Raw genomic sequence first — 17,056 nt, 5'->3', positions numbered from 1 at the left:
GTTCTCTATGTTAAATATTCTACTTCTTCTTTACATACATGTATTTTACTTTTTTCCAAGGATTCCTTAATAGAATTGGAGAAAATTCTACACATAAATGCAAAGTTCCTATAACCTACCAAAGAGGAGAATATGGGCAGGAAAATGTGTAATGGTGTTTCTGGTTAGTGGAAATTCAAAATTTTTATTAGAGCTAGAATTGAAATTTATAATCTTAGCAAAATATATTTAGAAATGCACTGAGGCCTTATCAGGGTGCAATACGATGTGGCCTAATCTTAGTGGTAGATCTGTAGGTGTGCATTTTCAGAGCAGAGAATTCGAAGCTAAATCAACAACACTGGGCAGTAATATTATTTCTTCACCTTCTACATGGAATCCACACAGTATTTTTTCCTACAACTTAACAACAGGAAGAAGAAACACTCCATTTTTAAATGGTTAAGCTACTCACTCTGGTTTACCTTTGTAGTTCTTGAGGAATGCATTTCATATGATTCTGGCTCTTTCCTTTGTACACAAATAGCACTTTGCATCAATCCCCTTGAGCAAGAACAAACAACTCCTTTTGAGCGAGAAGTGTGTTGAAGAGATATCAGGTATATAAAAGAGCAGCAGAACTGAGAAAAGGACCTGGAAACCTTGTAAAGTTTTTGTGTTCATAAAGCACCCTACATTTTTTTCTTACTCAAAATTTATTTCAAGCCTGATTGCAAAACTAAAATAGTATTTCCCCAAATGGATTATCTCCAGAAGCCATTTGTAAATTCAAAATGTCACCCACACGTTACCTCTAAGACCTCATTTCATTTCATATTTACTTAGTGAACTCATAATTATTCTTTAAAATCCACACTGACCCTTTGAGAAGGGATCTTGGCTAATTCCAAGTACATTTGGGATTCTAGTAAGTTACACTATAAAATTATTGTGTGTGGACACATTTACACATTGGGGTCTACAACTAGACCCCAAGCAGTTTGATGAAAGTGTAAATATGGCCGGCATCTTTCCCTTACCCGAAGTAAGCATACTTCTTGACTTTACCAGATAGGGACTCTTTATTTATTATTTATGGCAATTTTGCAAGATCCTTTCTTTTGGGGACAGAACCACATCTTCAGTGAGGGGCTCCACATCTGAAGTTTGGCTCAAACTTAGGCACCGAGCAAGGACTCATGAATTCTTATTAAGATGGCATCCTGTCTCCTCCATCTTTGCCTTAGTTCAATTGCAGAGGCCAAGCAGTGCTCCACAGGCTGCCTTTCTCCTTTGCCTCCAGGGACACCATGTTCTGTTAACCATCCCCGCAGCTCTTCATGGGACCTGCCCCTTGTCTACTCTTCTGACCCTGCTGGATGTGGCAGTAGTTGTGGGGCCATTGGCTTCTGGCAGTTAAACCTCACCACTCAGTCTCTATTGCTCTGGGTCCCCATTACCCTCAGTACCATCAACACACTGACTCTGACCACCCATCCTGCTGGCAGAGGAAAGCCAACACCGTTGACCTTCTCTATGAAAGTTCTCACTAGCGCTGTCCTGCAGAACTCAATTCCTCTAGTGGAGCTTCCGGTCTCACGGGGTCTCTCCATTCCAGCGTCCTCAGCTTGCAGAACCTTGGTTCCTTCCTCTGGCATCTGCCTTGCTCAATGTGAGCCACTGCTTTTCTCAGGAGTTCATTTTCTTGGACAGTTCCTAGCTCCAGCCATTCTAGTTCAGGGTCTCTGGAAACAAACGCCCAGGAAGAGTCAGAAGGGCAAGAAATGTATTGCGAGGTGAGGAATGTCTGTGAAGAACAGTTAGGAGAGAGCGTAGGGAAAGCCGTCGGACCACGAAGTCTGACACTCCTGAAAGAGGAGGCGGAAAGAGAATTGGATGGGAAGAACCTCAGGCTGGAGTGCAGTTCTCAGCAAGTCTCCACTTGGCCAAGGCAGCAGGGAGCCCTTAAGCAAAGATGGCCCCGGAGAGGGGCTCTTTACTGCTGGAGACGGCTCAGGTCTGCCGTTCCTCTGTGGCCAGTCGTTAGCTGGGACAGCACAGGGAGCGCGTGGGCCTGGTGGGGGTGAGGTTGTGGATTGCAGGGGGCCAGCGAGTAGGCGCTAACTCTGCTCCTCAGAACACTCTTGTTTTTCAAGAAGTCAAGTGCTTCTTGGTGGGCCGTGTCTCCCTGAGGCTGTTACATGGAAAATACAAATTTCTGTTTGGTTTATTTCTGGCCAAGGCCTAGTTAGAATGTTAAGAACTAAATCGTAATGCTCAGTTTTTGTTGTTTTTTTTGTTTGTGTTTTTACCTAGGGAGACAGAGTTCAGCCGTATGAATCAAGGTATCTCTCTGTTCACGTCTAATAACCAGTACAAATGTTTATCAAATCACCATGCTCTGTCTCTAATTACAAACACATATTCTTTTCCATTTTCCCTCACGGAGAGAATTTCGTTTTAATATTTTCTAGTAAATTTCACATACTTTGACCAAAACCAGCTTTACTGTTTTTATTGACCAAGAGGAGCAGCTAAAGAAGGCTGACAGACAAGACGGTAATTTGAAAAATCGATTTTATACACTTAAATATATGGAAATAATGACCTATTTAAGCAGAACCACTTACACTTTCTTCCCAGATGACTTTGAAAAGCTCTTTTTTCTTTTAAGTTTATTATTGCTGAAGATGAGAGGCTGTTTGTCCATGTGACAGTGTTTAATTCAGGAATATTAAGAAGTAAAATGAGACTCAATAATTTACAGAAAAGTGCTAGCACAGCTGGAAAAGATCATTATTATTCTCCTCGGCAAAGCAGTATTTTCATGTTTCCTACCGATACGTGATTACTGTTGCATCTGAAACTCTGACCAACCACTTAATAGCGCATAACGGTACAGAGTAAGCTTAGTAACTGGAGCAAAAGATGTGCCACTATTCGTTACTATGTGAAACAGTGTTCTTCACAACAGACTCCAAACCTAGAGGGCAGCAAGAATATCAGGACAGAAATTAAAATGAAAAAAACAAAAAATAAAACCCAGAAAGATACTAACTTTCCTTTTCCCAATTGCCAAAAAGAGAGCTATTCTTGGTGAAAAATAAGAGGCATTGTTATTTGTTGCTCATTTCCTAAAATTATAGCACGTTAAAAATGAAAGTCCCGTGCTTCTAGAAATCAAAAATCGATCTATCCACCTATCTATCTACATATTTTCTTAGGTGATGTTCTTAGATTAGCATTCAAAAATATTATTTTTGCACTGCTACGAAGGGCAATATTGTCTTACAGACTTACATGGAATTACATGTCTTATTCAATGACAAACTTTACTAATGATGGTAAAGACCAGTGATGCTTTGCACCCTGAATTTTTCAGCTGCAGGTGTCAAAAGTCCCCTTTTCAGAGTGATGAGAAAAAAAAACGCATATAGTAGAGATAAGGACAAATAAGCCACTTAGTTTTGGAGTATTTCTGTTTTCAAAACTCGGTAGTTTTAGCGCTACAAATTCTATAATTCTAATGATTAACGTCTATTCTCTTGTTAGGAGTACCCTGAAAATTTATAAATTTCAAAGTTATTGCTAATGACTGGTCTAGACGGGACAGGATTTTCTTCCTAAAAGCATCTAGACTTGAGAACTAAGTACAGAGGTGTGCCTACAATCTTCCAGTTGTAATCCCACCACTCAATTTCAATAGCATGTTTTCAGGACATCTGGTTTGGGGCGAAAAAAGGCCACAGGCCACAGGCCAATCGGAGGAGTCCAAGGCCATTTGACAGACCCACTGCTGACTCTTCCGTTCCCACAGTTTAAGATAAATTATCAGTCATGTTGTTGTTAACATAAAGTGAAATGGTAAGGAAAAGCAGCGGGAAAGAAGTAGGAATGAGGGCTGGTATTTATAGCCACAAATCATATAACTGGACAGTTCATAAAACTGTATCTAATTCTTTAGTATGCTCAGTGTTTTTCCATATAAAGACAAACATGTATGTACTATGATATTTACTTGGGTACATCAAAATATTCAATGCTTATTAATGTATGGTAACATCAAGTCATACGGCTCTTTACCATTTCATCATATTTTAAATTTAGAAGTTATAAATGAAACAAATCTGTATCAGTCTGAAATCTATTTCTTATTATGAACAGATAGAGAATGATCATTTTCCACTTAAATTAATTACTTTGACAGAAATGCATTTAATTCTGGACAAATGTTGTTTCAGTTTCTCAACTTTTCTCTTGGCTGCACACCTCTTAATCTGCTCTGCAAGTCTTTTCATATGTGTTAATTTAACCAATATTGTTCCTGTTTTTTGGTTTGCTGGAAATGAATTCTGTTTCACTTAGCTTTGCACAGATCAGCTTTGTAATATTTTGAGTTGATAGTCCAGTTTAATTCTCAGGGAATGATAGTATTTCTGTTTACGTATTTATTAAAAATAGTTTTAGGTGGTGTCTGTACGTGTGAGACATTGTGCTAAGAATATCATGTAAAATGAACAAAAAATTCTACTTTCATGAAACAGCAGCACAGAATCTAGTAAATTATCAAATACTAATATAAACAAAACCTATTGCAACATTGGTAAAGAACATCTACATGCTGCTAAAAATCTGAACCTGTGGTTCTAAAGCAAGGTGATGTGACTGGCAAAGACTTGGCAGTTTCTGGTGACAATCTGACTGTCACCACTGGGGACAGGGGTGTGAGAGAGCTCCTGCCCTCTAGCGGACAGAGGCCAGGGATGCTGTTAAACAATGCACAGGAAGGTTCTCCCCTTCTCCAAAAAAAAGAACGGTTCAGCCCAAACTGGCAATAGTGCTGAGGTTAAGAAATGCTAATATAAATCAAAGGAAGGTGGAATCATTTAGATTATACAAAAGAAAACCTATCTGAGGAAGTGATAAAGTGAAAATGCAAAATATGAATAACAATAAAAGAAGATTTGCATAACTGAACTCGGATATCCAAGGGTTAAGATCATTCAGGACCTCAACTATGCTGAAGATTCTGAATTAAATCCAAGAGAAATTAGAAATCCTTTGATGGTTTCAAAGAGAGAAGTAATATGATTAATTATGCATTTTTAAAGGATCACGCTATGGGGTATGGTTGTAATGTTACAAGAGATAAAACAAAGACATAGTTTATCTTTATAAACTAAGTGATAAATGCAGGCATTTTGACACTCAGTGGTGGTAAAAGAGATGAAACAAGGTGGAAAACTTTATAAATATTTATAAAGTAAACTTGGCACGTTTTAGGAATGGATTTGGATGTGCTCAGAAAGATGAAATCAAGAATGACTCCCAGGTTTTTTACTTAAACAATGAGTTGAAAAGTAAAAATACATACATACATACGTACATAAATACGTACATGCATACATACATGCATACATCCAAGTAGTGCCTTTTATTGAGTTGGAGCAATGGAGAACCATAAAGGCATGCATTTTGGTCATGTTATATTTGCAGTGCTTTTCAGACGCATACGGTGGATGTCCAGGAGACGGTGGCAAGTCTTAGTCCAAACCTCCGAAGAGACATTAGACCAAAGAATCTGCTACTGAGTCTAAGCTCCCACTCCCTGCAGAACAACTGGGCAATAAATCCAGAGAAAAGGTGTTCGGGCAAGAGGTAGCAACTTAATTATTAAAAGACAAAAGGTCAACTATGCTAAAAGAGATAACAGACTAGTTAGCGTCCCAAAGATTCAGGCTTCTTTTATACTAAAAGGGGAGGGGATGTGACTGGTAGTTGCAAGCTTCTTAGTGCCGGCCAAACCCCAGAGAGGATGTGATCACCATTCTGTTCTTGCAGCTGCCCACGTGGGTCTGGGCACGATGTTCCTGTGAACCTCCAGCAAGACAATCGTTCTTTTCTGTTCTGTAACTTTTTAACTCCAGATGAATGACAAGTGTTATACCTTTAAGGGTCAAGCCTGGGAGTCAGAGCCCTGAGGAGGGGCTACCATGTATATTTCAGGCTGTACCCAACATTCTTTCACAAACTGGCAGAGCCGGCATGACTCAGCACAGGCAACAGAGCGCGTAGCTTAGACCTAAAGGAATAGAACCAATATGGAGTCAAGCTTGTTCTTATCTGTTACAAACCTTCCGGAATACAAATGACACGTTTTAAATATGAGAATGCCTGTGATCACGCAGACTGAAGTCATAAGGGAAGGAGGGCGCAGCTATAATGGAGCCCTTAGGTTCTTCAGTGACTATAGTCTGTGGAAGGGAAATAGAATATGGAGAAAATGCAGAACAGAGAAACAATAGCCAGGGCACAGTGGCATCCCAAAAAATCCAACAAAATGGGGTTTCAAGAAGAGAGAACACAGCCTTGTGAACCACATTTCTAGCCGTAAGGAAATAGAAGGCTCTAAGGGAAAAATGTAGGCATTGCATCTGGAAGTAGGATTACTGATGATAACTAAGGCATGCAAATTTGGGGCAGCAGGGACAGGAGTTAGACATGATTGAAGGAATGATAATAAGAAAAGTCAGGAAGAGTAGGTATCAAACCATTTTAATAGGTTTGCTTTCAGGTGAGCAGAAAACTGGCACCACATTAGGAAAGCTGTGTGGTGATGAAAAGATTTTATTGCTGAGACAGATTTTCTGTTTTGTCTTGTTTTGAATTTATTTTTTTTGTATTTTATGGGGATATAATTGAAATATAACAGTATATTTCAGGTATGCAACGTAGTGAGTCAATGTTTGTGTACGTTGTGAAATGATCACCACAGTGAATCTAGATAACATCTAGTACTTTCTTGGCAACTTGCAAATATACAATATTATTAACTATAGTCACCATGCTGTACATCACACCCTCATGACTTACTCATTTTATAATTGAAGTTTGGACCTTTTGATCCGCCTCACCTATATTGCCCCCACCCCACCTCTGGCAACCAGCAGTCTGTTCTCCATATCCATGAGTTTGTTTGTTTATATTTTAGATTCCACATATAAGTGAGATCACACAGTGTCTGTGTTTCTTTTTCTACGTATTTCACTTAGCATGATGCCTGCAAGGTCCATCCATGTTGTTGCAGATGGCAAGATTTCCCTCTTTTTTTATGGCTGAATTTTATATATATATATGCATGTATTTTTTATGTATATATATATATATATATATATATATATATATATATATATATATATATACACACACCACATTTTCTTTACCCATTGATCCAAATATGAGCATTTTAGAATCCGAATGGTGTTGGCAGAGGCTGGAGACAAAGAGACATGGGGGAAGTGTCGATCAGTGGGTATGCAGCTTCCATTATGAAAGGTGATTGAGTTCTAGTGATCCGCTGTGCCCTAGTGTGCCTGTAGGTAGCAGTGCGGTATTGTACACTTAAAATGTTGTTAGGGAGGTAGCACTGAGGCTAAGCGTTACTCCTACAATAAAAATAAAGAAATAAAATGAACTAGAAAACATTAATGAGACAAGCTCCCATCTACAAAACAGCCTCTCGGGTTTCATTTGGGATGCCGGAGCAGGACCACTTTTTTCGTTCCCCAACAATCAGAAAATTAAGACTTAGAGGAATTGAATTATTTTTCCACATTATGAAATGAGTTTCAGTCCATATGATTTGGCCTGTGAGGACCTTTCCAGCTTCGTTGCATTCCACTTTCCTATACTCACAAGACGTTGGGCAGCTGGCTCCTTTCAGGACCTCCTCTGTGCTCCGTCCCAGCCTCTCACCACCCGTGTCTCCATTATATTTCAGTGCCCAGCGGATCCCAGGTCCATGAGCTCCTCCCACCTACAGCCCAGGTTACAGCCTCACAGCTCTCTACAATTTCCACTCAGATGTTTGTCCAGATTTTATTGCCATATTTTATTGGATAATTAATTGTTTGATGCCTGCCATCAGGTATTAAATGATTAATTAATTGTAATACTGTGAACTGCATGAAGAGTGTGTGGTATCATCCCAGTGTTTCCAGAACTTCACTTTGTATTTTCTTGTTGATGGATTACACAAAAATATTTTTTAGCTGAGGTGAATTCAGCTTTACTTCCAAACAAGAAGGCAGTTTATGTGATTAAACAGAATCTCATGTTAGGAATATGCTGCTAATTCAAGTTTTCCCCAAGATGGCTGGTAATTAACTTTTATTCTGAACAAATGTTTCAATCTCCAGAACATAGTGTTTGCCTCCAAAAGACTTTTTACGTTACATCACAAAATGAAGAGACTACTGTGATTTGAAAAATAGCACTTTAAAAAATTATCTCAACTAAGTTTGTAAGTGTATATGACTTTTCACTACAAATATGCATCATTTTGTTTCACACTGTATTTTTTCACCAATTTAAGATGAGTATCTATAAATGCTCGTCTTTAGCAAAGTGAGTGACTACCATTAATTGCACAGGTGTATCAACTCTATAAATATGGTAAATAATTAAACTTCTCTCAATTTAATAAATAAATGATATTATAGTGAATAAATGTGTGATCCACATTGTTTTTTGCTTTCATTCAAAATATTTGCAGGGGGCGGTATAGCTCAGTGGTAGAGCCTGTGCTTAGCATTCATGAGGTCCTGGGTTCAATCTCCAGTACCTCCATTAAAGTAAATAAATAAACAATAAATAAATAAAAACCTCCTCCCCCCAAATAAAATAAGATATACTTTATTTTATACTATAAGTTTACATACTATAAATTTATATTTTATATTATAAATTCTTATTATAAATTTATATTATAAATTCTTAGTAAAGAATGTATACTTTTTTATTGACTTTAATTTTATACCAGTTTAGGTTCACAGCAAAACTGAAGGGAAGGTCCAGAGATTTCTCATTTACCGCCTGTCCCCACCCAGGCATAGCCTCCTCATCGTCCGCACTCCCACCAGGGTGGGACATTTGTTACAACAGATGAACCTCTACTGACTGATCATTATCACCCTGATGTGTAACTCACATTGCAGATCACTCAGTGTATATTCTCAGGTTCCAGCAAATGTAGGATGACCTGTATCCATCGTTACAGCATCACACAGGGTATTGTCACTGCCCTAAAAGTCTTCTGTGCTTTACAGAGTGATCCCCTTCACCAAACCTCTGGCAACCACTGGTATTTTTCGCTATCTTCATAGTTTTGCTTTGTCCAGAACGCCATACAGGTGGAATTATACAGTATGCGGCCTTGTTATACGGGCTTCTCTGACCCAGTAATTGGCATTTGAGGCTGCTCTGTGATTCTCTATGGCTTGATAGTTCTTTTCTTTTCAGAGCTGAGTAATATTTCATTGTCTGACTGCACTGCAGCTTCCTTATCCGTTTACCTACTGAAGGATATGTTAGTTGCTTTCAAGTTTTGGCAGTTATGAAGAAAGCTGCCATAAACATCCATGCACAGGTTTTTGCATGGACATAAGCTTTCAGCTCCTGTGAGTAAACATCAGGGAGTACGATGGCTGGATAATATATTAAGAGCATATTTAGTTTTGGAAGAAACTGCCAAGCTGTCTTCCAAAATGGCTGTACCACTTTGCATTCCCACCAGCAAAGAATGAGTTTCTGTTGCTCCACATCCTTGTCAGCATTAGGTGGGGGGTTAGGATCTTGAGCATTCTAATAGGTTTGCAGTAGTTTGCATTTTAATATAGAATGCAGATCCATACTACCAAGCGTCCTACCAGAAAACTTTTACTAACTTACTTTCCCTCCAGAAGAATGCATGGTCTCTGTATTTATGAAACATAGACAATCAACAATTACAAATACATTATTTATATTAGTGCAAATATCTTTGAATTCTAATGAGTTTATTTTAGTTCTGATTTTATATGGGAAATAATGTCGGTTTCTAAGCATTATTCCTTTTTTGCTTGTGCAGACAAAAGCCACCTATATAACTGTGTTAGGCAGGGTTATCCAGAGAAAAAGAACCAAAAGAACACAAACATACACACACACACACACACACACACACAGATTTATTTTAAGTAATTGGCTCATGCGATTAGGGATGCTGGCAAATCTGAACCCTTCAGTTCTATCTAACCCAAAAGCCATCTTCTGGTGGATTTCCCTCCTGCTCTGGGGAGGTCAGGCTTTTGCTCCATTCAGACCCACACTGATTGGGTGAAGTTTTATCCACATTAGGGTAGACCACCTGCTTTATTCAAATTCCACTGATTTAAATGTTAGTCTCACCCAAAAACACTCCCACAGAAACATCCGCAGTACTGTTTTATCACATTGTCTGGGCACCATAGCTCAGCCAAGTTGATGCATAAAATTAGCCATTACAACAATGTAATGTCGGAATTTCAGCATTTCACTTTATTTCACTATTTGTGTTATTACTCACTGTTGTGTCCAGAGGTGTTGGAAAAAAACGGTGAGAGCTACCTTTCAATCATTAAACAATAAAAAGCATTTTTACCACCGATATAAAATAATGGTGCTGCAGACAGTTCTAGTCTTTAAAACTGCTTGGAAAGGGGTAATGCTTTTTTTCTTTTTTCTCTTTTTTTTTGAAAACAGCAATAAACACTGTAACATTTGATGCTATTATCCTATACTGGCCAAGTGAAACCAAAAACTAACTTATGAAAACTAGTTTCAGGAAGTCTGTTTCTTTGGAAAATTTTGAACATGAAATGCATTTTGATCTGCTCAGGGTTTTTTTTTTCCATTTCCATTTCAAAAGTTTCAGAAGCCTTTTCATGTTTCATCCCCATACCAGGCAGCCTCAGATGTGTTTCATTTTAGAATTGTGAAGATCTTTGAATCCCATTATTCAAAGTAAAATGGAATGAATTGGAAACTTATCAACCAACATGAAGTGAAAAAAGTGTTTTGGAGGAAAACCTATGATGACTTTTTTTTTTATTATATATAAAATGTATTCAGAAAAGACCTGAATGTCATGATCCCACCTGTGTGCAGGGCCAAGTCCTGTGCATTTGAGCTTTTGGCTATGAAGGGCTCTCCAGCAGAGTGGCCTGGCTGTAAGTGGGCATGAAAATTTTATATCAGTGCTGACTCTTCTGTTATTGAACACAGGGCGATCAAAAAAAAAAAAACAAACCTCAATACACTAAACTGCACTGGGATATTAGTTAACAATAATGTATCATATGTATCTATTCACCTTAACAGTAAAAACATCTTGATATGAAACAATACATCCCAAATAATGGTATAATATATGTCAGGCTAATCAAAGGGGTGTTTGTTCCCTTTACCAGTAAACAACAAATACGAGGACCCCTTAGATATGTGCAAGGAAGCCACAGTTTAGAGAATTCTAAAGTGACAATCAGAGGGTCCAGAAGTGTACAGTGACAGGTGGAGGGCAGGTATGGATGTCAGGAAATGTGCACAGGATAGAGACAGTTTGGAGGAGGTTTTATTGTGTGCCACTTGTGAGTAAGATTGAAGAGACAAAGTGGGAATGTGATATTTTGTACCACATTTAGTTCTGGGTTTGGAGCAGCTGCAGAAAATGGAAGGAGCTGTATCGATGTGAGTTTCTGTGAAACTCAAAAAGACAAGATATTGAGCATATTTTTATATACCTGGTGGCCATTGTGTATCTTTTTTGGAGAAATGTCTATTCAGTTCTCGACCAGTATGTGAAAAGATAATCGATGTCACTTCTCATCAGGGAAACGCAAATCAAAGCACAACGAGCTATCATCTCACACATGGTGTGATGGCTATTGTCTAATAGACAAAGGATAGCAATTGTGGACAAGAATTCAGAGAAAAGGAACACTTGAGCTCTGCTGCCAGAAATGTAAATTGATGCAGCCACTATGGAAAACAGCATGGAGGTTTCTCCAAAAATTAAAAATAGAGCTACCTTTGATCCAGCAATCCTACTTCTGGATATGGATCAGAAAGAATTGAAATCAGGATCTTGAAGAAATAGTTGCACCCCATGTTTGTTACAGTATTATTTACAATAACAAAGACATGGAAACAACCTTTCCATCTTTAGATGGATAAGAAAAAGAAAACGTGGATGGAATATTCTTGAATATAGAATGGGGTATTCCTCAATCTTAAAAGAAAGAATATCTTGGCATTTGTGATAACATGGATGAACCTGGAGGTCATTACACTAAGTGAAATGAGCCAAACAAAGACAAACATGACATGATACCACTTAAATGAAGAATCTAAAATAGTCCTTCTCAGAGAAGCAGAGTAGAATGTTGGTTGCCAGGACCTGGGGGAAGGGGGAGTGAGGGAGATGTTGCTCAACAGGTATGAAGTTATGCAAGATGAATTATATCTGGAGATCTACTATACAAATATTGTCCATATAGTTAACAATACGGTACTGTATAAAAAGAATTGTTAAGAGGGTAGGTTTCATCTTATCTGTTCTTTCCATAATAAAAAGAAGATTGAGATTGATCCATCTGCCTATCTATTTACTTTTCTATCTAATTGGAGAAAAGAGAATTCTATCCATTTTAAAACAAAAGAAAATATCATTCTGGTGTTCATAGGACTGAGAGGAATATACTATTGATGTGGCCATAAAAATGATGATGATGGTGATGACAATGGTTATGATGATGGTGATGGTGGTGACGATGATGGTGGTGATGATAATGGTGATGATGATGATGATGATGGTGGTGATGGTGATGGTGGTGATGATGATGGTGATGATGATGGTTGTGATGGTGATGGTGGTGATGATGATGATGATGGTGATGATGATGGTGATGATGATGATGATGGTTGTGATGGTGATGATGGTGGTGATGGTGAGATGGTGGTGATGATGACAATGGTGATGGCGGTGATGGTGATGGTGGTGATGATGATGACAATGGTGATGATGCTGATGATGGTGGTGATGATGATGGTAAGAAAAGCTAACACATCAAATGGCAGTTACATGACAGGAGTGCACTAAGAGCTTTAAAGTCCTTAGCAAATACAAAACATTGTTCATCACAAGGAAATCTGTTCCCCCAAGGCCCTTGCTTCCCTGATAAGCAAGCTTCAATCTCTTCAGTAGCCAAGGAGAACCTTTGATTCCAGGAAAGATGTCTACCATAGCATAATTGGACAGAGCCCATCGTGGAAACTTATTCCCACTGATAGCTGGAAGGTGTGAGTATGGAACCAACTTCAGCTGGCTGTCTTTCCTATATAAAAATATAATGGCTCAAGGGAAGAGCTGTTTTGACTTCTCTCCTTTCTGTCACAAACATGGGTGCAACGTCTGGGTTGGCAGAAGCCAAGGTCCCTGTCCCATGAGGCCGTGACCCGAAATGTATAAGAAGTAAATAGGAGGAGCATGGGACCCTGATAATACAGCTGAGTGACTGCAAGTCCAGACCAGCTTTTCCCAACCGTCTTATTATATGAGAAAATAGACAAAGTCCAGTTTGTTTAAGCAACATTTGCCAGATTTTCATTTACTTACAGCTAAAAGCATCCTTAATTGAAACAAATAGTGTAAGGTTTTGGCACTAGTAGAACTTTGCAGCTACAAATAATGGAAAAGGCCATTCAAACTGTGTTGACACAATTGACTGCCCCTGATCTCGTAGTCTAGAGCAGAGTGGGGTGGGTGGCACAGTGTTTTGTCATGGTCCCTGACTGTGACACGAAAGGTCTACAAATGGACGTGCTGAGGGATTTATCTTGTCTGCCCTCTGGGCAGCTAAGCAGGCCATGGGCAGCTGGCTCTACTGAGCTGGTCACCAGTGGTCAGTGTGATTTACAGATGCTGCCACTTTATATCTGTATTATAAAAGTGCTGGGAAGCACTGGTCTATGGGGAAGGCATCTTCAGAGATGAAGTAACTGAAGGACTCGGGCTCTTTGTCTACTCTGATACCCAGGATGCTGGCTTCATCCTCAGACTGGTAGCAAGATGGTGCCACAGTTAGCGGTCACATTTGGACAAGACTGTGCCTCTCTCTTGGGACCAAGAAACATATTCCAGAAACAGCTCACTCCTCATATCTTTTTAAAATGCTAAAATTTTGGTCTATTAGACGTCTATAATCAACGAAATTATTATTAAAGATTCATTTTTCCCTTAGAACTCTATACCCTACTTGATTCAAATTTCTCTCTCATGTATTTATATTTCAACCTATATTCCCATGAAAATGTCTCCATCCTGTATAAGCCTCTCATCCAGTGAGCTCTTTGCCTTTATTACTCCGCAAAGAGTGTTCTCCGTTTGGACATTGAGAAACTTCAAATTTGATTGGTAATAAAACTGAGTATCAAATAAAACTCTTATTGGTTTTTCTGCTTCATCTCTTCTTCTTTCTATGAGTGTATGCAGAACCATCTTCTGTGCCTAATTCTGATGAACACAGACTGATCTGAGATTGCGTCTGCTATTGGCCACTTACTAGATGTAGAATTCAAGACAAACCACTTAGAGGAGCTTTGGATTCTTCACATGGGAAATGAGTTGTTGTGACAAACAAATGAGGTAAAACAGATAAAGTAGTGGAATAGGATCCAGCAAACGAAATTTGAGCCATTACTGTGTGGGCTGAAACTTCCTTCAGTAGAAATCATGCCTATAAATTTTGCTTTGTTCGGTGTCCAATACACTGCTATCACTTCTTAATGTGAAATTATAATAACCTCCTGTATTATTATAATATTTTTCAGTGTCAGCCACGGTATTATTGTTAAATAACACAAAGCAATACACTTACATAACTGGAATTTCAAATATTTTTAATAAAAACACACTTCCTCTTCATTGAAATTAAAATATCCAGAGTTCCTTGGCCATCAGTGCTAAAATTAGAGCCTGCTTTATTTTTCCATTATTTCACAAATAATGTCTAAGTAGAAGATACTTTCTTTTCTTATAACACATATTCTTCTGCAGATAATCAGTGAATTTCAATGAGAATTTTAATAAGCCCTAAAAACTGAATTAGATTTGCTTTGCTGGGTATTTATTATGTCCCTTGAGAGGTCTGGGTAGAAAATACGTGGATAGATTCTTATTTACTGTACTTCAGAGTTTATTTGAGGCATATTGTGAATTTGATTCATTATTGCTGCTTTTATATGCAGTGCTTTTATATTATCTATAATATAATAGTTTCTGTTTTGTAGAAAGACCCTTTGTGTTGACAGTTTTTAAATTTGCCCTAATCAACTGAAGGTCCAATAGAGGTTGATAACTTCTTGAATTATCAATTTGTTTGAAAAAATGTGATTGAAATAATCATGTAATACAGCATCATAAAACCATCCATTCACACAGCTTTATAAATGCATGCTGTTTTGAATTTTAGTATTAACATTATTTTCTATAGTTCAGAATCTTACAGTAAATATAATTTAACTTATAACATTATTGAAGGGATAGCAACAATGTGTCCCCATAAAAATTGTGTCAGATAAATGTCCAAAGATTGTAATTTTTCTGTGAGAAATACAGGCCCGTTAACACAGCAAAATAAGAAGAAACAAAATCTTTGAATGTGCATATATAAATGCAAACTAAATTTTATTTGCATAAATTTAAAATGCATATTATTTAAACAGACCTAAACATTTTTACATAAGATAAACAAATTAGTCATCAGCCAGTTTACTTGTATGTGGCCAAAAAAAAAAAAATCTGTGAAACTGTAGGAAAAGTGAAGTATAAAAACAATGAATTCTAAAGACTGGGTGAAGTAAATAGGAAAATCAAGAGAAAAAATATTATAGAAGAGAACAGAGTAAAGAAAATTAAATTGAACCTTATTTCTCTTTTAAAGGGTTATGGGAACAAAATACAGCTTTGCGGTGTGATTAGGGGCAGAAATTTATTTCTGTGTGCAATAGATCTTAATCATAAATGTGTGGTGCTAGCCTTAGATGAATCTGACTGTCTAAGTTCTGTACTTGAGCAGTTCTTTTGCTGACATTTCTACAAAGTTGAAAAAGACTAGCGCCTTGGCCAAGGGCTTAAGAAATATTGCCAGCATTACTAGGTCATGATTTGATGCAAGAACTCCTCAGTGCCTTTTGGTTTCACACCTAATGAAGACATTTATACTGAGGTTAAGGTTGAGCCTTAAACAAAAAAAAATGTTGCTGTTCCTTTTATAAAGTTAGTAGCTGGAAGAGGGAGAGGAGATAATGCAAAATATGATGAATTTGACAAATGGAGCTTTTAGCCCTGTTTGCTGTTGAGAATGAGGTTATCAGTCATGGGAGCTGAACCATATGCAAATGCAGGACGCTGGCGTCCTACACGGTGGTGGTACTTGACAAATAACTCCCAACGTATCAGGGAATATGTGCTTCAGCGAAATCAGATCCTTAGTCACTATCTGGAGTGTGTGTGTGCATGTGTGTGTGTGTGTGTCCTTGCAACTGTATGCCTTTGTATCTCTTTCTACTAAAATTAAAGAAAAAGTAATGACAGTCAGTGCAAATGTATCCGCAGTTAGGAATCCTAGACATCGCTCAGGAAGTCTAGCATAGGGACACAAGTCAGTTGTTTCATTAGAGGTGCGATTGCTTTTTATTCCCTTCAGTCACTTGAAACACAAATAAGACCTTCAACCACGCCTTTGAGTAGAAAACACGGTATTACTGGTTTATACATATTGCATGAGAAATTGCACAATATTTATATCCTAAGCCAGCCATTCTGTGCTCAGAATACAAATTCCAACAAGAAGCACATTTACTCATAATCGTAAGTCATGTGCTATGATACCTACCAATTAGAATGATAAAAATCTCAAAAGTGGCCTTTACTTTATACCCACAAGAAAACAGAAGATGCACTGTCATTTCATCCCCTTTAATGTTTTCTATGGCTTCTCAGATCCTGTAAGGATTGGCTGAATTCATTAGTGTGATATTTATAATCCATTTCAAATTGGCCACAGTCGTCCCCTTCAGCCCCATCTCTGGCCGCTCTGCCCCTGCACATGCAGCCAGTTACGCAGAAGCAGGTGTTTCCCGAAGTTGCACGGGCTGGAGTAAAGATCCCCCTGTCTTCATCCTTCATGTTTTCTCCGTCTGCTCAGATGACCTAATTCAC

Source organism: Vicugna pacos, chromosome 30 (assembly GCF_048564905.1).
Source record: "Vicugna pacos chromosome 30, VicPac4, whole genome shotgun sequence".
NCBI classification, from domain to species: domain Eukaryota; kingdom Metazoa; phylum Chordata; class Mammalia; order Artiodactyla; family Camelidae; genus Vicugna; species Vicugna pacos.
Note: the sequence above shows the minus strand (reverse complement) of the source record.